General features: G+C 42.7%; 1 pseudogene; it reads left to right on the top strand.

Annotated features, from left to right (window-relative positions):
- Positions 1 to 287: 287 nt before the first annotated feature.
- LOC147894891 (uncharacterized) lies at positions 288 to 26,951 on the top strand (annotated as a pseudogene).
- The last annotated feature ends 1,011 nt before the right edge of the window (positions 26,952 to 27,962 follow it).

Genomic DNA, 27,962 nt, shown 5'->3' with positions numbered 1-27,962 from the left:
AGCTTAATCAAGGCATGCCTATGGCACCTGCAAGTGCGGATGAAGGTCTGCGACAGGATGTGAAACAGGTAGTTGATCTCATGAAAAACTTAAGTATAAGTTTGATGGGAGGAACAGGTGGAGGTCGTGGCAGAGGAAGAGGCAACAACCAAGAGGTAGGAGATGGACAAGTAGGGTTTGGACGAGGTCGTGGAAGAGGCCGACGTTTCGTCCCCACATACTGGAATTGTGGAGAGCTTGGACATCTGAGTACCGAGTGTGATAAGCCTCAACGGATGGGCGGCGACATGTATCCGCTACCTTCGCAACTACCTGATCGATCTAATGATTTTGGGATTGACATTCGAGATCAAGCAGGTACTAGTAGGGCTACTACTGAGGAGAAAGGGAAGGCAAAAGCGGTAAGTATTGTAACTCTGGAGAATTTTCAAGTAAAAGAAGAAGGAGATGTAATGCCCATTGGGAAACGTACTACTGATGAAAGGGAAGGTGTAGTTGGTTCGAATCACAAAAAAGGAAAGCAACAAGAAGGCGAAGATGTAAAAGCAAAGAGAACGCGGAGGCCATGAAGAAAGTTCCAAGTGTCAGACTTTCCCTTAGGAGATGGACAAACAAGTTACAGTCTAAAAGCTGACATGGCGAACAGAAAGGCGAATATCACGTTTGGGCAATTGACAGAGATGGTGCCGAAGTTAAGAAGGCAGTGGAAGAGCTTGGTAAATCCAACAGAGAAGGACACAAAGAAGAAGTCAGTCGAAGTACTGTCCATCGAGGAGCTTCCTGGTATCTGTCCCATTGTGGAAGTGTGGAGTAAGGGCAGAACACTCGGACAAGCTTATGTGGATGGTGGAGCCCAGATTTGTGTAATCACCCAATCTTGTGTAGAGCAGCTTGGCCTAGAAGTTTCTGGAATTTCAGGTTTTCGGATCCGGATGGCGAATCATCAAAAAGTTAAGTGCCTCAGCATGGTGAAGGAGGTGGAGATAGAGGCTTTTGACGTGAAGGTCATCGTGGATTTTCATGTTATGCCTGCAGGTTTGGGAGCATTTCCCATAATTCTTGGGCAGCCCTGGTTGCGTGCAGTTGGAGCAGTGCAGGACTGGAGGTATGGAACCATCTCTTTGCATAGTAGACGAGGAAACAAAAAATCTTTTGAAATGCATAGCAGAAAACCCGTAGACAATGTATTGGAAAAACCACAAGAGACTAGTGGAGAAGAGACGTCTACGAGTTCCTCTGATCTGGAGACAGATTCGTCTACTACTGCCTCAAGTGAAAATGATGTGGAGGTAGCTTTCTTGGATTCTGAACAGCAGTGTGATGAAGATGACAAAGAGGTTTATGAAATGAATGCTGAGAGGGAAGATACCATAGGTTCATACGAAATGATTGAAGAGTTGTTACAACCAAAGATAGAGGTAAAGGAGAAACAAGAATTGATGGAGAAGATGTTCAGCACAGATTTTACAGAAGAGGAGAAATTCAGGTATGTGAAAATGTTATCTCACTTTCCAAATTTGTTTATTACATCCTATGAGGAAATCCGGGGGTTTAAGGGGCCAGAGTTGAAGATAGAGCTGAAAGAAGATGTGAAACCAGTTAAGCAGAAACTTCGAAGAATGGGGCGAGAACAGACGCAAGCTTTGAGGGAGGAGGTTGACAAGTTATTGAATGCAGGATTTATCTTACCAGTGGATACAGCTGAGTGGGTGAGTCCATCCTCTGGTAAGATAAATCATTTGGTTTCACATACATTCCAAAGTTTTATGTATAAAACTTGAGCCAATCACTGTCAAATTAACCAGTTAAGAGTTGTTGTAGGTACCAAGATAGAGCGGGTGGCTGTAGAGTATTAATGGTGAGTACAAACATCCAAGCAATTATTAATACTCAGATAACATGTCTCTTTCATATTTCTTTGACATTAATGTTCTCTAGGTGTCTTTTGAGCCACACCTTTCTCCACCTTGGATGGCATTGTTGAGGTTCTGCATCCTGACGATGCATTCTGGCTGTCATAGCTCTGCTCCGGAAGAGTTCATATTTGATTAGTGGGAATGGGAGAGCCCGTGCATACCAGATTTCATTAACCTGAGTTGGCCTAAGCATGGTTGCATTGACTAAGTGTAATATTCGCTTCTCCCATTCCACTGATTCTTTCCAGTGATCCTCATGCAAAGCTTCTTTAATCTTCTGCAGGTTCTCTATTTCCTACTCAGTCACATAAGTGATGCATCTTCAGTTAAGGTCCTTGTCTTGGAACTTTCTCCCTGGTCCGTCTGTTGGACATCATCATCTTCAGAATCGGGTTGCCTGACAGGGGACAACTGTGGCCTGCACTATTGTAGTTGTCTTTGCAGCTCCTCGATCTGGCTTTGCAATTTCACATTCTCTTCTGTCAACTCTTCTTCTCTGGCAATCGCCGATGCGGTGGCATCGCGCCTCATCCTTTATTCGACTTTTAAAGCTCTTTCAAGTTCCTTGACCTTCTTATCTGCATCTATTATTGCTGAAGAGCTTGTCTCTGCGCCTTTTGAAATCCTGGGCGTGGCTTTGATTTTCTCTATCATTCTTTTTTGAGCAGCAATTTCCTCGTCTTTCATTTCACATTCTTCCTCAACTACTTGGACTTTGTTATGCAGGTCTTCAACTTGATTTGATAGACTTTCTATGATTTCATTCAGAGTATCAATCTGGCTTGTGTATTCTCTTTGGATAGCCAAGGCAGCTCTTAATTCTTGTGCTTGCTGAATATTCATTTGATTTAGCCTTTTTACCTCCTCCTCTGACTGTTGTGCCTGATTCTATAATCGATTATAATCCAGTAGCTAGCATTTAGCAATATTGTGCATCTAGCTGGCGAGAGCGTGTATTTGATCTTCATAGATCTGCATGTCTTCCCAGCCAGGCAGACTTGTTGAAGGAGCTTCTATGATTGGCATTTGAATCTGCTCAACGTCTTGAGGAGGTGGTGGTGGTGGAGTTACTGGAGAAGGCGGCAATGGAGGAATTACTGCAGTTGGCTCATTTGCATGAGTTACTGGGTCCTCAAGTTCTTTTGTTTCCGGTAGCGAGTTTAAATCATCATCCAGCACCTACAGCTGGTCTTGAGGCTGAGGCAACCTGAATGTTCGGGGTTTTCTGTTCAAGGGAGGTGGCTCATCATCATCTTCACTAGATAGTACCTTGATTGGGGAGGATGAATTCATATCAGAAGAACATGAATCTTCCTTATATTCTGAAGGCATGGAAGAGCTTAGGGTTTTGACAAGATTTTCGTATTCCTCCCAAACTTCTTCAAAGGTCTGGAATTGTTGTGGGTTTTTTGTTCTTGGTCCTTTTCTTATGCCTTCAGGAACCCATTTTTTTGTGAAGTCTCCCTTTTCAACTCTTCGCCTCTTGAACTCGTCTTCCTTTCTTTTTGTTCAGGCCTCCCTCTGGACAAATTCCTCTTGTGCCATTTGCGCGCTTGACATAGGTTTTTTGCCTTTCGCATCGAGGGCTTTTTGCTCGCGCTCAGCTTCAGCCTCTTGTGCTGCTTTAAGCTCTTCCTCAAATTTTCGCTTTGTCCGGAGTCGAGGAGCAGTCTGCAAAATTGATATTTCTTCCTCTTCAGCTCCTTCAAGCCAAACCACTTGTGGCGGCGCATGGGGCAGCCGGTCTGCTTTTCCAATAGCTTGATATGCTATTCTGGTGAGAACTTCTGGAGCTCCCAAGTAAGATATTCTTGTTTGCCTTTTCTTCTTTGTCAGTAGATCCAGAATGTACTCAGCGTAATCAAAGCTCACGGCAGTAGGATATGCTGCAGCCGAAGAGAAGTTGATTGCCAGTGTGTGATTAGGCGTGGTAAATCTGGCAGGCGGTTTATCTTCAAACATGCAAAATTGCATAAACATCTTGGTTGGCAGCGCCATGTCCTACCTTGTCATGTCTGCAAATGTGGCTGCGGACCCCTTCTTTGTGAAAACCTTGAATCCCAGGCTCTTATTTTCTTTGAAAGAAATGCCTTCTGCTGAAACACTCAACGTAGTGGCAATGATGTCCTTTGTGATCAAAACTTGTACCTTTTCATCGTTCTCTTCTCTGGACTCTTGGAAATCAGTGATTTGTGCAGAGTTGTCTTCTTTTATGCTGGAGTACAAGTCATGGGCTCTCCAGATATCGACTCCACAAGGAAATTTTTGAAATAAATTGTGTAGATCCAAAATCTCTAGCTCCGTTCCCACTGAGGCACGGCCAAAAGCTCTATAAGCTTCTTCGGGGATAAGTGGTATCACCACTTTGTTGCCCGCATCATCTTTGTAAATTCCTTCATAAATGGCTGTGCCTTCTTATAGAAGCATTTCTTGCTCAATGTAGCTTGTCGTCTCCCTGATTGAGTCCATCAATAGCATGTAAGGCGGCAGTGCTTCTAGCTTCTTCTTCTTCTTCTTCTTCTTGCTCCACTTCTTTGGAGGAGACTACATGGTCTGCGTGCTTCTTACGTGTATTCAAGATCCACAGTGTAAGCACCATCTCTAGTACTACATTCATTAAGTTAATCATGGGAAATAATCACACATTCATTAAAACACACTTATGCATATCTAAGTAGAAAACCACGATTTGGTCCTAAGCCTATAATTTGTTTTCTGCCCTTTTCTTGACCTTTGTGCTTACACTTTCCTCTAGCTTTGGTCTTTGCTTTGTAGAGGCCGTAACGGAGGGTTCGCGGAAATATCAACTATCACCACTCACAAAAAGCATCAATTGTAGTGAGAAAACACGAGAGATTTATAGACGCATGCTTAAATCATCAAAACATCAAAGAGAGAGAGAGAAAGAGAAAGAGACGACACACTATTGAGGGTTGGAATGGCCAACCCCCCCCATAGGGCTTTTGTATTACTTGTAGCATACAAGATGCTTAATACAAAATTGGCATAAAGATGCCATCATGAGAACCAAGATACACATATGGCGCTTTTGATGCATGACTAGTGGCTTTACGCATGCAACTCTTGTGATCACACCAATGTTGGTGTTCTTTTGATCACCATCATGCTCTTGCGAGCAAGTCCTTGAGTAGCCTTCTTTGCATGCCCTCTCATGCACCTTTTTGCTACTTTATTTTTGATCCTCATGAACCACAAGAGCCATGCAAGACCAACAAGCCTGCATCTCGCCATCTTCTCTTGATTCTCTATCTTCTCAGCAGCAATCTTCGCTCTTGTTCAAGAACCTGTCGAACAAAGGCGAACAAACATACTGTTGTTGTAGAACATAAGTGACTTCTTTAAAATACATAGATGTTACCACAAACACGTAGAGCTCAAAGAGAGCTTTGTTTTTAGTCCGGGGTTGCACGATTCTGACAACCGGAGCTCAAGTTATGGCCATTTTCGTGAAGGGCTGTCTAACAGGTGCGGACGATAGCTTTTTCATATATAGGGAGACTTCTTTGGAATGAACGCCCTTCTTCCCCTCTTTAAGCATGCTTTTGGCTTCTTTTATTAGCCACCTCTCATTTTGGCTTGCTATAAATAACCTTATAATCACACATAACCTTAAACCTTCAAGAGCAAGCACATAACATATCCGATTTTAGAACTAAGCATAGTTTTGGAATCATGACTTATGCTCTTACAAATAAAAATATATTTATATGTACAAAAACGTAATATAAAAATATAAAAAACGTAATTGGTGACATTACCTCTCCCTTGAAATCATAGTCTTCCTCGACTATGACTCCCTTACCTCTGGAGGTCTTTGAATCCCTTTCTTTGGAGATGGTGGAGTCCTTTAGATAGGGCTCCTCCATAGAAGAAGAAGCCAGCCTGTGCTCTGATACCAATGTTATGGAGGGTTCCCGGAAATATCAACTATCACCACTCAAAAAAAGAATCAATTGTATTGAGAAAACACGAGAGATTCATAGAAACATGCTTAAATCATCAAAACATCAAAGAGAGAGAGAGAAAGAGAAAGAGACGACACACTATTGAGGGTTGGAATGGCCAACCCCCCCCCATAGGGCTTTTGTATTACTTGTAGCATACAAGATGCTTAATAAAATATCGGCATAAAGATGCCATAATGAGAACCAAGATACACATATGGTGCTTTTGATGCATGACTAGTGGCTTTACGCATGCAACTCTTGTGATCACACCATTGTTGGTGTTCTTTTGATCACCATCATGCTCTTGCGAGCAAGTCCTTGAGTAGCCTTCTTTGCATGCCCTCTCATGCAACTTTTTGCTACTTTCTTTTTGATCCTCATGAACCACAAGAGCCATGCAAGACCAACAAGCCTGCATCTCGCCATCTTCTCTTGATTCTCTATCTTCTCAGCAGCAATCTTCGCTCTTGTTCAAGAACCTGCCAAACAAAGGCGAACAAATATTCTATTGTTGCAGAACACAAGTAACTTCTTTAAAATACATAGATGTTACCATAGACACGTAGAGCTCAAAGAGATCTTTGTTTTGAGTCCAGGGTCGCGCAATTCTGACAACCGGAGCTCAAGTTATGGCCGTTTTCGTGAAGGGCTATGTAATAGGTGCGACGACAGCTTTTTCATATATAGGGAGACGTCTTTGGAATGAACACCCTTATTCCCCTCTTTAAGCATGCTTTTGGCTTCTTTTATTAGCCACCTCTCATTTTGGCTTGCTATAAATAACCTTATGATCACACATAACCTTAGACCTTCAAAAGCAAGCACATAACATATCTGATTTTAGAACTGAGCATAGTTTTGGAATCACAACTTATGCTCTTACAAATAAAAATATATTTATATGTACAAAAACTTGATTGGTGACAAAGGCTGTGCCGATCCTATAGGTACGGTCAGTGTTGAATTTGAGTGAAGAAGACTGACTTCAGAGAGAAAATCGCGATTCTCTCCTATCCTTGGATTCTATAACTTCAATGAGCATAAAAATTCACACCTGATCTCATGGCAACTTGTAAAGCTCACCCATAGGATTTGATGAGATTTTGACATATTTTGCTTACTTCAGAGAGAAAATCGCAATTTTCTCCTAACATCTCATAAAATGCATCTTTTCTCCATGTGAGTGTAGAGGTGTCTTGTAGTGTAGTATATTAACTCACAACCTAGTAGCATGTGTTCACCTTCTAAGAAGCATAGGAAAAGGAAGAAATCACGATTTTCACCTCCTATCTTCCTGCTTGAGAGAAATATAAGTTAGAATGTTTGAGCACTTTCATTTTGATTAGTTAGACCTTCATCACCGCCATGTCATCACTTGGGCATTGTTTAACCCCCGAGACTGAGGTTTACGCTCCAAAAATGAGCTGAGTACTGCATCTTGGTATGTTTTCTTACATTTTCTTCAATAACTTCACTAGATGCTTCACAATGAGCATAGTAAAACTCTTGATAAGGTCAGTTGTTAGTTTGTCAGCTTCCTGTGCTCTAGGGATGAAAATCGCGATTTCCACGCCAAGGTTCCCAAACATGGTTCCTAAGCTTTAGAGTTGAAAATTTTGAACTTTACACCTGTGGTTGGCTTTGGTTAAGCACTCGTGACTCTGACTATTGAAAATACTGTCTATTTTGTTCCAGAGTACTTTATTCACTATTTCCTCATTAGTGTGGTCTCAAAATGCTTCCTTGAAGCTATGCATGTGGTCATGTTTGCAGTCATGGCCTTCTAGTAGGTGGTAAGAAGAAAATCGCGATTTTCTACCTACTGCTGCTAAATGAACTTTAAATACACATGCAAGCATTCACACATGTTAAACAACTTAAATGAACATATTCTATAGCATTTTGCTTTGTCCCGTATTCTTCGTTGTTGAATACGATGCTTTGTTGCGAGCGAAGTCACTCTTTTGATTCCTTTGCTGCTCTGGACTTGCTTAATGCACTTGCGGCATCATCCCCTCATTTGATGTCTTTGTCAGGCCTTGCCCATCAGCCCTTGTGGTCTTTGGATCAACTTGTTGAGGTTTATGGCCGAAATGACCGTTTGTTACCACTTTTCCCATGTGGCTTTATTTGCCCCTTGTTGACTCCTATCTCTGAAGAGTCAGCTAAAAGAGAGTTAGTCTCTATCCCTCAATGCCTTTTGTTGAGTCAGTCTGGCTTTTTGGGCACCTTGATGAAAATCGCGATTTTCATCTCTAGAGTTTCCCTGTGCACCCATTGGGACCTATGAGCACCTAGGCTTTGTCTACTAAGATAATGTATTGCTCCCTATGATTTGTGTATGATTTGGAGCATCCATTACCCCGTTCGGTTGACCTAACCTAGTGTCGTGCCCACATTGATTACACCCTACCCCGGCTTCAAACATGATGACCGTGCATTCAAAAATAAACTTATATAGGTATAGAACCTACCTCTCATAGCTGGTGTAGGACGGTGATGTGTACAGGTCGTAAGAGGTGTCGGAAGTGCACGGCCAAGTAAGCTCCAAGCTCTCCTCTCTTTTGTGAACAGCAAAAATGAAAATTTAAGAGAGACTTAGACTATACATACCCGTGGGCCCCGACTTACCTATGGCTAACACCTCACCATTGGTCCTAAAACCTGTGTTAGACGACCAACGAGTCGAAAAACTCTGAAAATGGACACCGTATGACCCTGTTTCTCCACTTTTTGCAAAGTTGGCTATTTTAGCTTAAAAAACAGTTTCCGCAATTTAACTTTTTTGGTCGTATCTTCTCTTTCTGAGCTCCGTTTTTGAATCCATATGAACCTGTGGGGCGCTGGTGTCATGTGCACGGATTGGTATCTGACATGTACTAGGTACACAGAACTAGCTCAGGTTAGCCTGGGGAGGCTTAGAGCTAGGCAGGCTTGATTCTCGGGTTGAGTGGCAAGGGTACGAACTATTTATAGGTCTTCGCTATTTTTGGCGCCGGGGCCCGAGTCTATAAAAGAGGCCCAGGGGGTTCAGTTCTCAGTGTGCAGTTGGGAGCAAGTCTCGTTCCCAGGTGCTAGGTCTGATCCTGGATTGTGTCGCGGACGCGCGCCTGCATCTTAGCGTAGCCCAAGGCCCAGTGACAGATCCAGGGCTTCACAGCGCCACCTGGTGGTATGGGACACCAGGCTGGTTTGGATCTGATTGGGAGTTCGTGCCAGTAGCTCAGCTCGTGGCTCGGAGGGGACATCTTCTGATTCGGGATCACATCCCGTAGATGTCATGGTTGGGTGGTGAGCAGCCTGCTCAGATCTGATGTTGTGTGTGGTTGTTTTGCAGATCAGGGGTTTCAGGAGTGCTGGGACGTGTCAGTTGGTATCAGAGCCAACTCTTGAGGTAGGAACTTCTGATGCGAGAATTTTGACGGATTTCTCTTCCAGGTATGCCCTAAAATTCGAAATTTCCTGCTGCGTTTTTGCTGGCTACCTGGGGTAGAAGGGGTGAACAGATATCTGGAAAAGCAAGAAGAATAGGAGTGAGAGAGAATCGAAATTTCTGAAGGCCTCGGAGAGAAGTTCAGAGGGAGGAGAAAGAGAGCAGAAAAGTAGGAGAGATGTGCAGGAAATAGACAGCAAGGGAGGAAGGGATGCGGAGCCTAGGAAGGGGCGCAGTAGACGAGGCAGTAGAGGCTGGACAGCCTGTGTAATAGGCTGTCCACAGCCTGCGCAATAGGCTGCGAACAGCCTGCGCCTAGGGCTGCGTGCAGTCTGCGCAGGAGGAAGGTGCTTTTTTCGAAAAAGCACCCCTCCAAAGCTGGAGGGGCTCAGGTGCTTTTTTCGAAAAAGCACCCCTCCAAAGCTGGAGGGGCTCAGCCTTTTTTGGAAGCCCAGCTTCCAAATAAGGCAGCCCTGCACCCTATATAGGTGGGGGCTGGGTGCTAGGCTACCCACAAGCAGCCTTGAGTATCGAGACCTCACCTCGAGTTTCGTGCCCAGCCAGCCTCGTCCATACAGCCTGCGCCCTGTTTCGATCAGCTCCCCTGCATCTGCCCTTGCCTGCGTCAGCCCTGCACAGCTCCCGAAGCTTCTGTAACAGTCCGTACAGCTTCTGCAACAGCCGTACAGCCTGTACGGACTGTTCCGCCTGCTCCTATACCTGCTGCTGCTCCGAACAGAGACTGCGCCAGTACCTGCAGCCACCGTACGGCCTGCATCAGCAGCCGTACAGGCCACGTCAGCAGACCGTACAGTTTCCACTGCAGCCTGCGCATCCGGTTTGCGGGTTCGGGGAGGCTCCGTGACTCTGGGTCTTCCGATTCGCCAGATTTCAGCATCTCCTTCCGTCAGCTTCATTCGGGACGGTTTTCTTCTGCTCCATCTTCCTCTGTGCTTCGTTTCAGTCAGTTATTTCTCTCCGTTTGTAATCAAATCAGATTTCAGCCATGTCTGATGCTCAAAATCCCGAGTTCACCATGGGAGAGCAGGACTTGGATTACACTCCTGTGGGAGAGGAGGATCAGGGTCTCTATGACGACCTGATAACTAAGAAAGCCTTCAGTGAGTTTACGACTGCTCTTGATGGTAAATTTGAGCAGGTCAACGCTAATCAATGGGGGTTGACACAGCAACTCCAGGGGATACAAGCAACTTTGACTCTTCTGGCTAGCACGGTTCAAGCACTCACGCATGTGGATGCCATGGCTTCCGTGCTAGGCCCGAATATCACTCCGGATCCTTTTCCAGGTGACCAAAAATCAAGAACAAAGGAGGTAGTTGACACTTGGTTGCACAAGTGGCAAGTACACTTCCAATTTCACCCCTATCCAGATGAGAAAAAGATCCAGCTTGCAGCAGGGTTTATGTCAGGTAAAGCCTTGCTTTGGTGGAAAGAACTCCAGCCTAAGCCTGATACTTGGACAGATTTTGAGGGTATCTTCAGGAAGGAGTTCCTGAAGAAGGAAGATGACTACGATATCATCGGCAAGCTCAAGGCCCTCGATATGTCAAAATTGAATTTAACTTTTGAAGTTTATCTTCAAAGATTTAGGGATCTGCAAACCAGGGCCACTAAAATGGATCCAGTAACCTTGTTAGGTTTCTTCGTGGATGGTTTGCCAGACTCCTATAAGTTGCAGATAAAGAACAACAAGTGCACAATGTTGCAGGAGGCCATGACATATGCGTGCATATATGATGATACCATGGCCGGTACCAAGGCAACCACAGTTACCGAGATGAGCGGAAAGAATAAACGCAAGTTTTTTCAGCATGCGACTGGTATTGGGGAGACGAAGTCTACGGACAACGCCTCCAGGAAAAGCTTAACTCCAGCAAAGAATGGTAAGGCCCGATTCCTGCGCACTCTCAGGCTCAAGAAAGAAGGCCGGTGTTTTTATTGCGAGGAGCGGGGCCACACAAAGAATGAGTGTCCTAAGCGGAAGAACCAAAAGTTGGTGCTAGGACCGAAGCTCCAGGCGGGTCCACGTACCGCAGCCAAGGGAGCAAACCAAGTCACGATGACAGGTATTTCAGTAAATGTCATTACCTGCCCACTCTCTTGTAATTGTACTTTCAATACTTCGTTATTTGGTTCCCATGATCTTTTTCGAGTTTATGGAGAAGTTATGGACCAACCGGTTCACATTCTCTTTGATCCGGGCAGCTCTCACAATTTTGTTAATTACAAATTTGTGCAGAAGATGGGGCTGTCCACAGTACCTAGCGACCACACCTACGAGGTGCAGCTTCCAGCCGGGAAGTAGTTTTGGGATCGCAAGGTTGAAGCGCTTCCCATCCGGATTCAAGCCTACACAGGAGCTCTCACATGTTATGTTATGCATCTAGAGCATGTAGACTTGCTGATCGGGATAGAGTGGTTTAAAACCCACAATATCCAGATCGAATGGACGGAGCATACGCTTTCTTTTGTAGACAAGGACATCCAATTTTGTATTCAGTGTGATAAGATTTCCCCTTCTCAGGGGCCTATTGTATCTGCGATGCAGCTTCGGAATATATTGAACAATTCTCATTATGATGTCTATCAGTGTGTTTTGATTCCACTTTCTTCATTTGTTGTTTTGGTAATTAACAAGAATGAATTAAGAGTGTTTGAACACCGGGAATTGAGAATGTTGTTAGATAATTTTAAGGACGTATTCCCAGCTCAACTGCCGGAAGGTTTACCTCGAGAACGGGCAGTAGATCATCGCATAGACTTAGTCCCAGGGGCTCAACCTATCAGTGTACCACCTTATAGGATGAGCCAGGTAGAGGAGGATGAGTTAGCTATCCAGCTTCAGGATTACCTGAATATGGGCTATATCCGCCCAAGTAAATCACCTTGGGGTGCACCTGTCCTCTTAAGAAAGAAGAAGGATTCTTCCTGGAGAATGTGTATAGATTATAAACGATTAAATAAAGTTACAATTAAGAACCGCTATCCTTTACCTCGTTCTGATGATTTGATAGACCGTTTGACCGGAGCGAAGTATTTCACTAAGATTGATTTGCGTACGGGTTATCACCAAATCCGTATCTATGCTAAACACATAGATAGGACCGCATTTCGGACTATGGTCATTACGAGTTCCTCGTATTACCTTTTGGTTTGACCAATGCTCCTGCTACTTTTCAGCAGATGATGAACGATTTGTTCAGGGATTTTCTGGGCAAATTTGTTGTAGTGTTCTTAGATGACATCTTGGTATATAGTAAAACGCTTGAGGATCATATAGGACACCTCCGGGTTGTCTTAGTTGTTCTAAGACAGCATAAGCTTTATGCCAAGATGAGTAAATGTGACTTCTTTATGAAGGAGATCATTTATTTAGGACACAAGATTTCTTCTGAAGGTATTAGCATTGATCTGGATCGTATCCAGAAGGTTTTAGAATGGCCTATCCCTCAGACTGTGAAACAACTTCGTTCTTTCCTAGGATTTACGGTATTTCTTCGGAAGTCAGTGCGTGATTATTCACATATCACGGCACCCTTGACCAACATATTGAAAGGTCGTGGACGCAGGTCTACTCAGCCAATCCCTTGGAATGATGCAATGAACAAGGCTTTTGAAACCTTGAAGTTTTCTATTAAGGAAGCACCCGTTCTTGCATTACCCGATCCTACCCGGCCTTATGTTTTAGAGGCCGATGCGAGTGATCATGCGATTGGGGCAGCTCTATTCCAAGAGGGCAGACCTGTAGCTTTCGAGAGTAAGAAGCTAGACGACACTCAATATCGTTGGCCCACACTCGAGAAGGAACTTTATGCTGTAGTGTATGCTCTCAAGGTTTGGAGACACTACTTGTATGGTTCAAAGTTCCTTGTATTGACTGATCATCAGTCAATTAAGTATGTGTGTGATGGATCAGAATTGAGAGGACGGAAAGCTAGATGGGCAGAATTAATGCATGATTTTGATTTCGAAATACGTTATCGTAAGGGTTCGTTGAATAGTGTGGCGGATGCCTTAAGTCGAGTTAAGTTTGTAAATGCATTGTCATTTACAGAAATATCCTCAGACCTATTTCAATCCTTGAGAGGGCTATACGCAACTGATAGTCATTTCAGTTCTTATTGGCAGAGAGTCCAGGATGGGAGCTCCATGGTTGACCAGGACTCAGGGATTGTGCCACCTAGGATACAGGCGGCGGGAGGTCAGTGGATGATTAGGAACGGCTTGCTGTTCCGGAATGAAAAGATTTGTGTGCCTGATGTTCTGGACCTTAAATCCAAGATTCTCTGGGAGTGTCATGATGCTCCTAGTGCGGGACATCCAGGTATACATAGGACTCTGTCTCTTGTGAAGCATACGTTTTATTGGCCTAAGATGCGTGCATTTATAGAGAACTATGTAGCAGGTTGCCGTGTTTGTCAAGTTACTAAGGCAGAACGCCTTAGAAGCGCGGGCTTATTACAGCCTTTACAGATTCCAGGTAATAAATGGGAAAGTATTTCCATGGATTTTATTATTGGTTTGCCTCGAACGCGCAAGGGTCATGACTCTATTTGGGTCATAGTCGACCGTTTGACAAAAATGGCTAGATTCTTACCTACAAGAACAACTATTTCAGCTGTTCAGTTGGCTCACGAGTTTGTGGACCACTTGTTCAAGCTGTATGGTTTGCCATCTGACATAGTCAGTGACAGGGACTCAAAGTTTACAAGTAACTTTTGGACACTTGTATTTGAGAAGTTAGAAACTACTCTAAGTATGAGTTCCTCGGATCATGCACAATCCGATGGCAGTACAGAAAAGGTCAACCAGTTGGTTGAAGACATGCTTCGGGCATATGTATCTAAGAGACAGTCTTCATGGGAAGATTATCTACCCATGATTGAATTTGCTTACAACAGTGCAAAGCATTCTAGTACAGGTTACAGTCCTTTTATGCTTATGTACGGGTTTCAACCTAAGTCACCAGTTATGGTTGGATTAAAAGGGATTCAAAATGATGCTGCTAAGAACTTCTTGCAAGACATGCAGGAAATGTTGCAGTTTGCCAAGGAGTCTATTAGAAGTGCCCAAGATCGGGACAGATTTTATGCTAATAGACATCGTTCACCCAGAGAGTTCTCTGAAGGAACGATGGTATATTTGAGAATTCCTAAGGAATCCAAGAGCCTAAGTACTGGTTTGGTTCCGAAATTATCCCCCAGATACTGTGGCCCATTCAAGATCATTAAAAGAATTGGACCAGTTGCATATCGACTAGAATTGCCTCCTGATGTTAAAGTACATCCAGTCTTTCATGTCAGTAGACTGAAAGAAGTATTGGGTGCAGATGATCAACTTGTTTCTCCTCATGAGATTATAGAAGTTACAGATTTGACTTTTATTCCTCACGAACCTGAATCTATTCTTGAATTTCGTGAAAGACAGATTCGAAATCGTACTATCACGGAATACAAGATTAAGTGGAAGGATCGTGTTGAGGAGGATGCAACATGGGAGACATTACAAAACCTCCAAAGAACATTTTCGGATTTCTTAGCGAACTCAGGAGTGAGTTCTTAGAGGAGGGGGAGTATGTCATGTGCACGGATTGGTATCTGACATGTACTAGGTACACAGAACTAGCTCAGGTTAGCCTGGGGAGGCTTAGAGCTAGGCAGGCTTGATTCTCGGGTTGAGTGGCAAGGGTACGAACTATTTATAGGTCTTCGCTATTTTTGGCGCCGGGGCCCGAGTCTATAAAAGAGGCCCAGGGGGTTCAGTTCTCAGTGTGCAGTTGGGAGCAAGTCTCGTTCCCAGGTGCTAGGTCTGATCCTGGATTGTGTCGCGGACGCGCGCCTGCATCTTAGCGTAGCCCAAGGCCCAGTGACAGATCCAGGGCTTCACAGCGCCACCTGGTGGTATGGGACACCAGGCTGGTTTGGATCTGATTGGGAGTTCGTGCCAGTAGCTCAGCTCGTGGCTCGGAGGGGACATCTTCTGATTCGGGATCACATCCCGTAGATGTCATGGTTGGGTGGTGAGCAGCCTGCTCAGATCTGATGTTGTGTGTGGTTGTTTTGCAGATCAGGGGTTTCAGGAGTGCTGGGACGTGTCAGCTGGAGTCAAGATATCCCTGTTGATTTTTTGTTTTTTTTGGGTAAAAAAGAAGGAAAATAATGTAAATTAACTAAAAATATTTACAAATACTAATGAGTTAGTAGAAAAATTAGAAAAATAAATCTAAACTAAATACATACAATATCTACAGTTTCTATATGCATACCTAAGGGCTCATCTTTGACGTTTGTCCCTTATTGTTGTCAACACATATTCTCAGGGCAATAAAGGCAAAGTTTCAAGAAAACTAAGAAAATAGCAATAATTTTTAAAAAATTCTCGGAAACCCAAAAAATAATGCCCTGTTCCTTGTTTGGAGTCCGCATTTGAATGCCTCCCCTCCTCCTAGTCTGAGTCCTCTAGGACGATGTGTGGTTTCCTGGAGTATGTGCATGGGCTAGAAAATTTGTGCCAAATGCATGGCCTTGTAATGTGTAATGTGTCCCTATATGCGTTCACAGCAATGCATGGAAAAAATTAATGCTGTGCTAGAAGGAAGGTCTTAAGCGAGATGCTTAAGGCATTCGACGATGTGTAGCAACTTTTGCAATAATGCCGCTCATTTTTGAATGGTAACATGTGGTCTTAGTGACGGTTGAATGAATGAGCTTTGTTTTGGCCGCCACACATACCTAATTTTACCATCTTGTTTTTGTTGATGTTCCATTGTGGTTGTCTTTGGGCTAGCTTTTGATCGGACTTTTGGCACCCATTGATAGACAACTCTTGCGGATAACGGAACCTTCTGCTTGTTTGACTTCCACGTATTTGCCTTTGCATTGTGGAATGGAACTTTCTTTTGCTTGGGTATCCACTTGTAAACATATTTTTCTGTTGGCTATTTCTTTGGAACCCATTTATTGGCAGGATTTGATTTGCCGTTTGTCTCACTATGCTTGTTCGTCCCACTTTTAAGCAAATTTTTTGGAATCCAAATCTGATTATTTGGTTGACGCGGTGTATTCTCTGGAATCCAAATCTGCTTTGTAGCTCGTTCTTTAGATTTTTTTGTTGACCAGGTGTGATTATTCATTGAACTTGATGGCTCTGGTTGTTGCTTTGGTCTCCAAACAAACTTCGTTTCTTTTCTTGATTCAAGCTTTGGTTTCCCTTTCTGTTGAAAAGTGGTTGAAGCTTTATTTGTCAACGCAGGTGAGCCTTGTTCCTGTGACTTTTTAAGTTACCTTGTTGTCGCCCAACATCATCATCCTCTTCTTGCATTTGCTTATTTACATTGGACGATGACGCTTCGTATGTGAACAAGTAGCAATGCTCTTTATAAGAAGCGAAGGGAATAAAGCGTACTCTGTCTTCAGTAGTGTAATACACCTGATTTTTGGCCCAGTGTAAATAGGCTTGATAAGTTCTTTGCCAGGGTGTTCCAAGCACAAGTTGATCAGCAGGTGCGTCAGGTGGTAGCACAAAAAAGTTGTGCCTACAAGGCAATCCTTGAACATAGATTTGCAATTCAGTATATCCTGACGGTGTGCTAGTCGAACCATTAAATCATGTTATCACCCTTTGTTGTTGTTGGATCTCTTGATTTTTTAGCTGTTTATAGATATTCCAACTGACAACATTCAGATGCACTCCTAAGTCAACCAAAGCATGGAAATTTAGTCGCTCTGATCCCACCTTGACGGAAATGTAGGGATCCATTTCCGCTTCATCTTCTTGTACACTCTTTATTGTAAAGAGCTTCATCGTTTTTTTCTTTGTTTGCTCCTGCTGCTTTATTTTCCTTTTTTCTTCTCTTTCCTTTGCTTCAGCCTGGGCTTGCTGAACTTTCTCTTCATATTTGCTTGCCCTGTACCTTGCTGCGTGAACTCTTTCCAACATATCAACGGTTAGTGGCACATGATATTTTTTTAATCTATATCCACTAATCCAGTTGGGCATTTCTTGACCATCTAATGTAGCAAGTTTAATGGCTCCACTTGGTGATATGGAATGAATCACAAATGGCCCCATTCCTTGCTTCTTTAATTTCTTAGTCTTTTGTTTAAGAGTATAAACCAAGACATAATCTCCAGGGGAGAATTCCTTAGATTTCACATGACGATCATGGAATTCTTTCATGCGACATTTTTGAGCATAAATTGTTGCAACAGCTCTGAGCCTTGTTTCACCTAGTCTTTCCAGATCATCAAGTCGTGTGACGACCATTCATGACCTGTCCATTCTAGCTATTGTGCAACACGTAGAGTTGGCAACAAAAACTCAATGGGAAGAATAGCATTAAGTCCATACACCATATTGAAAGGCGTAGTCCCTAAAACTATTTTGTATGCAACTCGACATGCCCAAACGGCTGAGTGCAACCGTTGATCCCAATCGGAACGATGATCATTTACAATTTTAGTAATAACTGTGCAGAGGATCTTGTTTGTGCTTTCGGCTTGGCCATTTGCTTGTGGATGATAGGGGGCTGATTTGCAATGGATGACCAGAAATTCATCAAGTAAATATTCGATCACCTCATTCACAAAGTGTGTCCCTCTATCACTGACTATCTCAATCGGTAGGCCATAACGCGTAAAAACAGATTCATAGAGGAATTGTGCCATAGTCCTTGCATCATTCTTACGCATAGCTTGAGCCTCAACCCATTTGGTTATATAGTCTGTAGCGACTATTATGTACTCTGTAGGCCGGCGGTGAAATGGGTCCAACAAAATCTATGCCCCATTTAGCAAATGCCCTGGCCCCCATCATAGGTCTCATCGGCATCTCATCTTTTTTGATAGGAATCTTGGTCTGCTGGCACTCGTCACATCGTTTGACATACTCTTCAGCGTCCATGAACATGGTTGGCCACCATAGTCCAGCAAACATGATGATCTTTGCTGTGCTATCAATGGAAAAGTGACCACCCGTTATCCCGGAATGCGCTCCTTGCAATATCGATATATACTCGCCTTCGAAAACACAGAATCTCTGTTGATTATCCTTGCATCGCTTGTATAGTTGATCACCAATAAGCTAATATTCTTGTACTTCAACTTGTATAGCCCTTCATCTTGTTTTTGACATGATTTTAGGAAAGGGTTTCTGTTGTAAGTAGTCAAACAAATACTTACTTCAGTGTGGTGCTATAGTCACCTGAAACAAAGCTCCATATTCAACTGGAGGTTTCACTGTACACGTGGGACATCGACTGATTAGCTTATGGACATCTAACTTCATTGTTGGCCAATATACACCTAGATGCATTTGGTTTTGATATGTGCATGACTTACCATGATGCATCCCAATGTCTATATGAGCTATCTATAAATAAGCGGGGATTTTAGAGGGTTCTATACATAAACGTAAACTCCCTCTCTTCCTTGTTTGTATAGCCTTTCACTTAAAAGCTGTTATTGAGAGCTTTGCTCTATCAAGCTCTGTTCCACAAACTCGTCTTTGATCTTTAATTGCCCAATGGATAGGAAAGATATCAAGGTTTCACTCCACTTAGGGACCATTTCAATATTGAACAAATAAGCATCAGGGAGGTCATTCTCTATGCCTGTAGGTGATTCACCATTTAACAACCTAGAAAGGTGACCAGCTCTTTGATGAGTCGTCCCTTTCATAACTACCACAATGAAATCAAACTCTAACAAGATGATAAACCATCTAACAATCCTTCCTGTGTTACACAGTTTATTCACCAAGTACAACAAAGCTTGATGATCAACAAAGAACACAAACTTGTTAGCTAGGAGATAATGCCTGAATTTCTTCACAGCATAGATCATTCCTAAACCTTCTCTCCATTGTCGTATAGTTCTTTTCTGCGGTGTTTAGCTGTCTACTAGCATAGGAAATCGGAAAATCCATGTTCCCCTCTCCTGGCTGTGCCAATATACACCCAATTGCATAAGCAGAAGCGTCAACATGCACATGAAAAATCTTCATCCAATCTGGCGATTTTAGCACTGGTGCAAAGATCAATGCTTGCTTAAGCTTTTGAAATGATTCCTCACAGTCTTCAGTCCACACAAAGGACACTAACAACCCATAAAGAGGTCTAGCAATTACAGCGTACATGTAGATAAACTTGCGGTAATATCCACAATGCCCCATAAATAATTGAACCTACTTCATAGTCATTGGTCTCGGCATGTCTATGATGACTTTTATCTTATCCATATCCGATGTTATGCCATTTGCAGATACTATATGGCCCAATATTTTACCTTGATGTACCATAAAGACACATTTTTCTGGATTTAAGCATATGCGATAAGTGCGACATTTTTCAAATACTTTGATCAATTGTTGAATATGATCTTCACGAAGTACCAAATGAACACACAAATCATCCATGTAAACTTCCAGAAATACTCGTAGATATTCCTTGAACGCATGAGACATAAGCCTTTGGAATGTTGCAGGTGCATTGGTGAGCCCAAATGGCATCGCTCAATAAGCATATATGCCCCACTCTGTGGCGAACGCCGTTTTGTACTGATCTTCCAACTTGATTGCAAGTTGATTGTAACCTGAAAAGCCATCTAGAAAACTATAGGCTTTTTTCCCAGCAACTATCTCTAGCACATGATCAGTAATAGGAAGAGGATAGTTGTCTCTTATTGTAGCTGCATTTACTTTCTTGAGATTGACACATACACGTAGCTCTCCATTCTTCTTAGGAACTACAACTATGGGCGATACCCACTGAGTATGTTCTATCTCATATATAAACTCAGCATCTTTAAGCCTATCTATCTCTTCTTTGATCTTTCTGGCGAAAGTCTCAATATAAGTGTAGGGGCGTTGTCTGCATGGTTTTGCATCAGGTTTAAAGGGAATGGTGTGCTGACAGATGTCAGGATCTACCCCTTTTAAATCTTTATATGACCATGCAAATACATCCCTGTACTGCTTAAGTGTCTTGATCAAGACTTCTTCTTCCTCAGGCGAGAGATCCGTAGCAATATATACAGGCTTTGACTCTTCACCTAACTTAGCTAAGTCTATCTTTTTGGCATCTTCAGGGCCATCAAAGGACATTCCTGGCTCCTTTTGCTCACTCACCGGCTTTTCAACCACAATCCTTCATTCCTGTATGGTATACTTTTTGTAGTAGGAGGGTATGCTCATCTTATCCTGTTGTGAATCTGTTTCCTCCTCACTCTCCATGTCAGTTGTCCACTCTTGGTTAAGGGAACTCTTCAAGTCCTGATATATCTTTTTGCACTCTAACTTCGTCTACTGTTTCTTAGGCTCTACCTTTGTTTTGTTTTTCTTTCTTCTAGGCTGGTTGCTTTTTCGTAAGATTCCTCTCATGACTTGATCACTTATGCAATCCTCTGCTCTCACCAACCTCAAATAAGTCTTCTTACTCTGCACTTCTGGCATAGGCTTTCTGTTTTGCACATTTCTCTCTCGTTTCCTCCTATAGTAGCCTTGCTTTCTAGCCTTCTGATTAGGAAAATCATACAACCTATCATGCTCGTGGCTACCTACTTCTTCCTCACTTGACTTTTCATCATCTGCTTCCAAATTCAAGTCAAGCATAGTAGAAAGAGCATCTTGAAATGCTTCATCTTCCTGCTCGCTGTCCATGCCCTGTCTTGTTTCTGTAGAAGAATCTCAAGTGTCTAAATCTCTGATAGAAATTTCATCTCTTATCCTTAGACACTGGATTTGTTCCTCTAACTCCTACGTTTCTCTATTTTTTTTGTCCTCACTATGTGGCTCGTTTAGTGTGGGCTTAACCATATTAATGGGAATAATATCATACCCCTCATCATCACAAAACTTGGTTGGAGTGGTTTCATTTACACACACATCTAATGAGGCCAAAATTTGCACCCACTCCAATGGTTCTAACTACTCTTCTAGGAAAGGGTCCGAAACGTATTCGGAATCCTCATATGATTTGTTTGCTTTCCACTCGTTTTGTCAGGGCTGTTGCACTTTGAAGCTCCACAGGCCCATAAGTCAGCCTGTTTTGGTCTATTCCAAGATGTTAGTGAAGTTTCCGCAGCTGTCGCCGACTCGAAATCCTCCACCAGAGTCCTATTGACATCCCTGTAGCTATGGTTTAGCAGATTTACTCGTGTGGTATTTCCCATATGCCGTAAGTAGATGTAATTGTAGCCCCAATCTTGCAACATTTTCATTTGTGAAGGGTCTACCAAGAATAACATCATAATTATTCTTTGTACCAAAATCTACTACTGCAAAAGTATGCTCATATTCTATCCCACATGAATTAACTACTAATTGCTCCAAGAGACCGATGGGCCTCTCAATGTGTCCATCAGCTAATTGTAGCTTCAAGCGCGTTGGTCGAAGAGCTGGTTTTCCCCATTTCTCCCAAACCGACTTAGTAGCAATGGTGACACCTGCCCCACTGTCTAGAATAGTAGTGGTTTTTACACCGTATTCTATTGGCAAGGTGTTATTTCCATCTTCACCTTCACAATACTTTCCTACTTTGTTCAGAGGTACCGACTTTGACTGCTGCGCTTGGGTTTTCGAAGTCCTCTGCTTGTTTCTTAAGAGTCTCTCCCGAAGCTATCACTCCCATTTTCTCTAAGCACTTGCCCACATCTTTCCACATTTGAGGTTTCATTTTCAGTAGCTCGGATAGCGTTAGGGTACACCTCACTGGCGTGGACATCAACTCTTGCAGACTATGTGTATCCATCTTTGGCATTTCAGTTCTTCTATATGAGTTTAGATACACAACATCATACTGAGCTTTGTAGGGTCCTATATAAGAAGGCATTTCACGCAGTGTTTCCTCTCTACTGTCTTCGGTAACCTCAATGCCTTGGTCACCATACATTGATGGCAACTCGTCTCCCATAATCTCTCCTTGGCCTATTTCCTCAAGCAGTGCGTCTACCCATTTTACTACCATCTCTAGCTTCATGCACTTCCGACCATAGTTGTTGAGGCCAATCTTCTTCAACTTCCGACACTGGTTGTGGTTGAGAATAGGAAGAACATCCTGTTGTGTTTTCAACTCTTCTCTGTAGATCTCTCCCTATCTCGTCTTGTTCTTCACTCAACACAAAAAGGCTCTGAATCCTCTTGTTGAGGTCTTTGTTTCTTTGAAGAGCTTATCTCAGGCTCTTCCCTTGTTCTCGTACCATCTAACTTTTGTGGCTTATGCGAAAGTGCATTTGGGATGATCCTATCTGACTCAGGCTGTGGTACACTTGGTTCCATTAACATTTGTGCAGTCGCAATCAACTTCATGCACATCTCCAACCTAGACTTCTCTAGTTCAGCATCAAGATGGGCTCTCCACTTGTTCTCTTGAGTCAAATACCGATGTTCTAGCCTAGCTTCATAAGCCTTTAGAATAGCATCTAATGGCTCAAAATGCTTATCAGCTAACAACGAACCTCCAGAAGTGAATTCCTTTGGCTCTACTCTTTCAGGCATTGCTTCATGCGGTATCCGGCCTATTTGCTTTCACAGTTGACTCATCCTGCGGTATTTGCTATAATTGCTCTTGAGCTTTTGACAACTCAGCTGTGCAGCCTTTAACTTCTTGTGGTATTGAGACCTGTATTTGTCTCGCAGTGCTCTTTTCGTAGACTTAGTCTTTACAGACTTGCTTGAGTCCACTTCTCTTTCAATATCCTTTTGAGTCATGACATCTTCCCTCTGTGCTTGTGCCCTTGTTACTACATTTAATGGCACTTTTGTGTTAGACTCTGAACCACTGGTTGACGGAAAAACCTCAATGATGTTCACAATAGCCTTTCCTTTTTGGTCGGGATGATGTGGACAATCCTTGAATAGATGCTTTTTACCACAATCTGGACAATGACCACATTCATCAGGACTAATAGTTTGGCTCACATTAGGTTGAACATTTCTAACAGAATTTGCTGAATTTAGAGGACAATCCTTCCACAAATGTTCACCCTGACATCCGACACATGGCCCTAACCCTCTTTGAGGTCTTTGCGCTTGCGCGTAGGGTCTCTGTGGGTAAGGACTACGTCTAGGCTCACACTGATTGGCTATGAACATAAGCATTCTAGGAACACTAGAGTATCCTTCCGTCTAACTATAAGTACCTCCGTAAGGCAATTGTGGATCTAGCAAGTCAGCATAATCAATAGCTACATAGTTATCTTCATAAGCAACATGACCGCTGAAACTCCCTTCTTCGTAGTAAGGCCAAGTTGGCACCAAGGCATGGCTTTCTTTGGGTTGGTTTGGTTTAACAATCCTCACAGCTACCTGGTCTACACTTGGCAATGGTGGCTACTGTCCCAACACTAGCTTAGGTCTCTCTGCTCCCCCTTGTGCATTCATTTGCCCTGGTGCAAATCTAGGGAACATTTGCGGATTCCTCACTTGCTGTTGGTTCTGCGGATTCACTGGAGGGTTCTGTTGGTAACCAGGGTTTGGCTGATAGGGCCTTTCCCTGACTCCTTTGTTGTAATAGCATTCCTCTGTTGTGTGATTTTTCCATTTATTCTCTATTGCACACCATTTCTGTCTGAGCGCGGCGCTGTCAGTGGGCATGTTTCTGTAGGATGTTCCCCTCCATAAGTCATACACCTTCTTCATTGTGGCATCCTTTGATTCTGCACTTTCAAGTTTTGGCTTAGTCTTCTCATGACTAACTCTGCGAGTTGATCAGGATTTCTCGATGAAGTTGACCTCACCGTTTGACTATCAGTAGCACTAGATTTTGCGTCACTGGACTTAGCATCAATGTCCTTGGACACTTCTCCATAAATTTGGCAATTGTCTACAAGGTAGATTGCCTCCCTTGTGACTTCATCTAATGTGCTTGCACTTCTTTAAGTGCAAGTATTTTTTCAAGTGCTCGTTTTGTATTCCCTCGATAAACAAGACAATTTGTCTATCTTCTTGAGGCTTTTCTCTTGGCGGACATCTTTCGATGTATTGCTTAAACCGCAAGGCCGCTTCTCAGACCCTCTCTCCATCTCTCTACCTGAAAGCATGTATCTGAGAGATCATGTTGTGCTTTATTCCTCTCATAGAAAACTCTTCCACAAAATCTTGCAGCAAAGCTTCTATGTTGGCATAGTCCTCCCTTTTTAAAGGTTGGAACCAAGGTAGGGCCGTCCCTTCCAAGGTTAAACCAAATCCTTCATACTGAACGTGGGGATCTATGACATTTTCCGCTCTCAATACCTGCTTAAAAGAAGCAGAATGTGTGTGGGATCTCCCGATCCACTATAATTAGAAGCCATACACTTTGCTACCTATGAAGGATGCATCGGAAGGCTTTTGGCCATGAATCTTCTTGCTCCCGGGATGTCATATACTTCTGGTAAGGCAAACCCTGGTGGAGTCATTCTTCTTGGGGTACCTCTAGGAAATTCACCTATAGGCATATCTCTCCTTGGTTGCTCAACATGATGATGTGGCATAGATGACCCTGTAAAATGGTTGCAAAACCACCATTCCTTTACATGGGTTGTGAAACTAAACTAGGTCTAGTTCTAGGCTCTATAGCTTTCACAGGTACTGGTCCCATTCTTCTCGAGTCATCCATCACTGGTGCTGGGATCCTAGTAACCCTGTCCATGAGGTTTACTTCCTTGTTTGTAGTCACTTTAACTGGTGCTTGGCCAAGATACATGACCGAAAAAGGCATTCCCATGTAGGTCAACCCTTTAAGGTCACTCTCATAAGTGAACTTGTACTCATGGCCAAGATACATGACCAAAAAAGGCATCCCCATGTAGGTCAACCCTTTAAGGTCACTCTCATAAGTGAACTTGTACTCATGGCTAGTGCTATCCACTAAAATAGGTCTAGCAAAGGGTTCAAACTGGTATTTATACAAGTAGAACTCCTTTACTTGTGTCAACTCAATAGGACTGACATTCTCTCGGAGGTAGTATAACACCCCATCTTTTGTCATCATTCTATACAATCTTGTCTTGGGATAATCAACCACTACTCATTCAAGTTCTTTCTTGGAAAGAAACTTTGCATGAACATCAATTTCAGGTGGTGGTCTATCCATCACTTCCTCTCCCTTGCCCTTAAGGTCTATCATTCCCATTGAATCTACACTTTGAGGGTATTCCGTTGGAATATAGGCTATGCCCTTGTTATCATAATACCTATCCCCTCTTAGCTCACTTCCACCTACTCAAGGAATTCAACATTACCCAAATCCTCTCGCACGTAGTGCACATTGTTGATATCTAAGTAGATTCTTGCTCCTTTCTCATTCGTGAAGAAATATTGTAAGAGCATTCTTGGGTGACGTTCAGCTTGAGGTTCATGAGATTAAGAGGTACCAATGGCACGCCCCACCTGATGAAAGCTTGCAGCTGGCATTCCCTCCATGATTAGATTGTAAGAATTCTCGGATAAAGTGTCTGACACAACCCTTTCGTGAATGGTGACCAAGCACTCAAATTCACCCTGGTTCACACTCTCTTTCATCATCGTCAAAGAGAAAGCTCTACAGCTACAGATTCTACTCTTTGGTCCTTCAAGCATCACAAAAATTTAACATGGTAAAACTATGAGGAGAGTGCACAAGCTTTGACAGCAAATGCCCTTGCAAAATAGAAACGCAAAGTTCAATGCCACCTGAAAAAGAAGCTAAAAACAAGAGTGACCAACGAGAGCAAGGGAAAGGACAAAGATTGTCTGTCAGAATGGGATACGGATAATGACATAGAAAACGAAAATGAGAAGCAGTGTTTAGGTGTTCCTTCCCACTACAAGAAGTATACGATCGAGGAAAGGAAGATACTAGTTTAGAAGTCCGATAGAATGACTATCACTCCTAGTGTGTCTTATGATGGACCTGAGGATGCAAAACGGGTGGATATTGCTCTTTCAGGGGGAGGATCCAAGAGTAGAATAAATAACAATAGATCTTCATGAACAAGAAGAACGGGCAATAATTAGGTTGTTGCATGAATATAGAGATTTTTTTGCATGGTCTTACAAGGACTTAGAAGGAGTAGATCCGAAGGTATGCCATCATACTATTCCAATGAGAGATGTCCTTATTCTTACAAGGACTTAAAAGGAGTAGATACTATTCCAATGAGAGATGTCCTTATTCTTACAACAATGACAATTTTTCTCACAAAATTGATGAGAAAATTAATAAGCTTAAAGAAGTGGGATTTATTTATGAGATTGAGCATACGGAATGGGTTTCACCACTTTTGGTAGTTCCCAAGAAGAACAGAAAGTTACGAGGATGCATAAATCTTAAGAAAGTGAATGTTGCTACCATACGTGATAATTAACCTTTGCCGATAACGGACCATGTGATCGAGAGGGTAGCGGGTGCAGAAGCATATAGCTTCTTGGATGCCATCATACTATTCCAATGAGAGATGTCCTTATTCTTACAACAATGACAATTTTGCTCACAAAATTGATGAAGAAATTAATAAGCTTAAAGAAGTGGGATTTATTTATGAAATTGAGCATACAGAATGGGTTTCACCACTTTTGGTAGTTCCCAAGAAGAACGGAAAGTTACGAGGATGCATAAATCTTAAGAAAGTGAATGTTGCTACCATACGTGATAATTAACCTCTGTCGATAACGGACCATGTGATCGAGAGGGTAGCGGGTGCAGAAGCATATAGCTTCTTGGATGGGTTTTGGGGATACAATCAGTTATCCATTGACCCACATGATTAGCACAAGATGACATTTGCCATGGAACGAGGCATATTTGCCTATCGAGTCATGCCGTTTGGGTTGACGAATGCACCAGCCACACCTTTCAAAGACTCATGTTTCACATATTTAGAGAAATTCTGAGAAATTTTCCGGAAGTTTATGTTGATGATTTATGCGTTCACTCCAGACAAAGAGGGGACTATTTATCTCAACTTAGAGCTATATTTGACAAGTGCAGACTTTATAGGTTGTGCTTAAATCTAGAAAAGTGCATGTTCATAGTACGACAAGGCAAGAATGGCATTTTGACCGATAAAGACAAAATCCTATTAAGCTTAAGTTTGTGTTTTACATAGATCACCAAGCGTTGTTATATTTGGTCAATAAACCTTGCAATATAGGATGGATTTTTTGTTGGTTTATTATTCTATTGGAGTTCAACTTCACACTGGTGGTGAAACAAGTGATTGCGCACCAAAGAGCCTATCACCTTTCAAGGTTAACAAATGGAGAGGTACCTACTACGATCTATCGGATGCATATATTTTCAATGTAGAGATGATTCCTAAGTGGAGTGAAACTATGGTTTCATTACTAACAGTTGGTAAATTACATTTATTTGACTCTTGGGATGAAAATCTTGCATTTATTGAGCAATCACGAAGCTATTTTATGATAGGTGGTAGATTATACAAGAGGTAGAGATGAATTTCTATAGTTGTGCATTGATGCACACGAAGCAAAACCTTACCTAGAGTAGGCACATGTGCCAATAGGAATATTCATATGGCTCCAGAGTAAACCTTGAGAAGAGTAGAACATATGAGGAAAGATGTATATGACTATGTTAGAAGTTAATCTTGTGAGATGGGTTCAGATCCCAATGCTCTTAATGGCATAATTGTCCATCATATGTCA

The sequence above is a fragment of the Dipteris shenzhenensis genome, chromosome 13 (genome assembly GCF_047967505.1).
Source record: "Dipteris shenzhenensis isolate YYH24624 ecotype China chromosome 13, Dip_SZ_1.0, whole genome shotgun sequence".
In the NCBI taxonomy this organism is placed as follows: domain Eukaryota; kingdom Viridiplantae; phylum Streptophyta; class Polypodiopsida; order Gleicheniales; family Dipteridaceae; genus Dipteris; species Dipteris shenzhenensis.
Note: the sequence above shows the minus strand (reverse complement) of the source record. Positions and strands in the feature narration are given on the sequence as shown.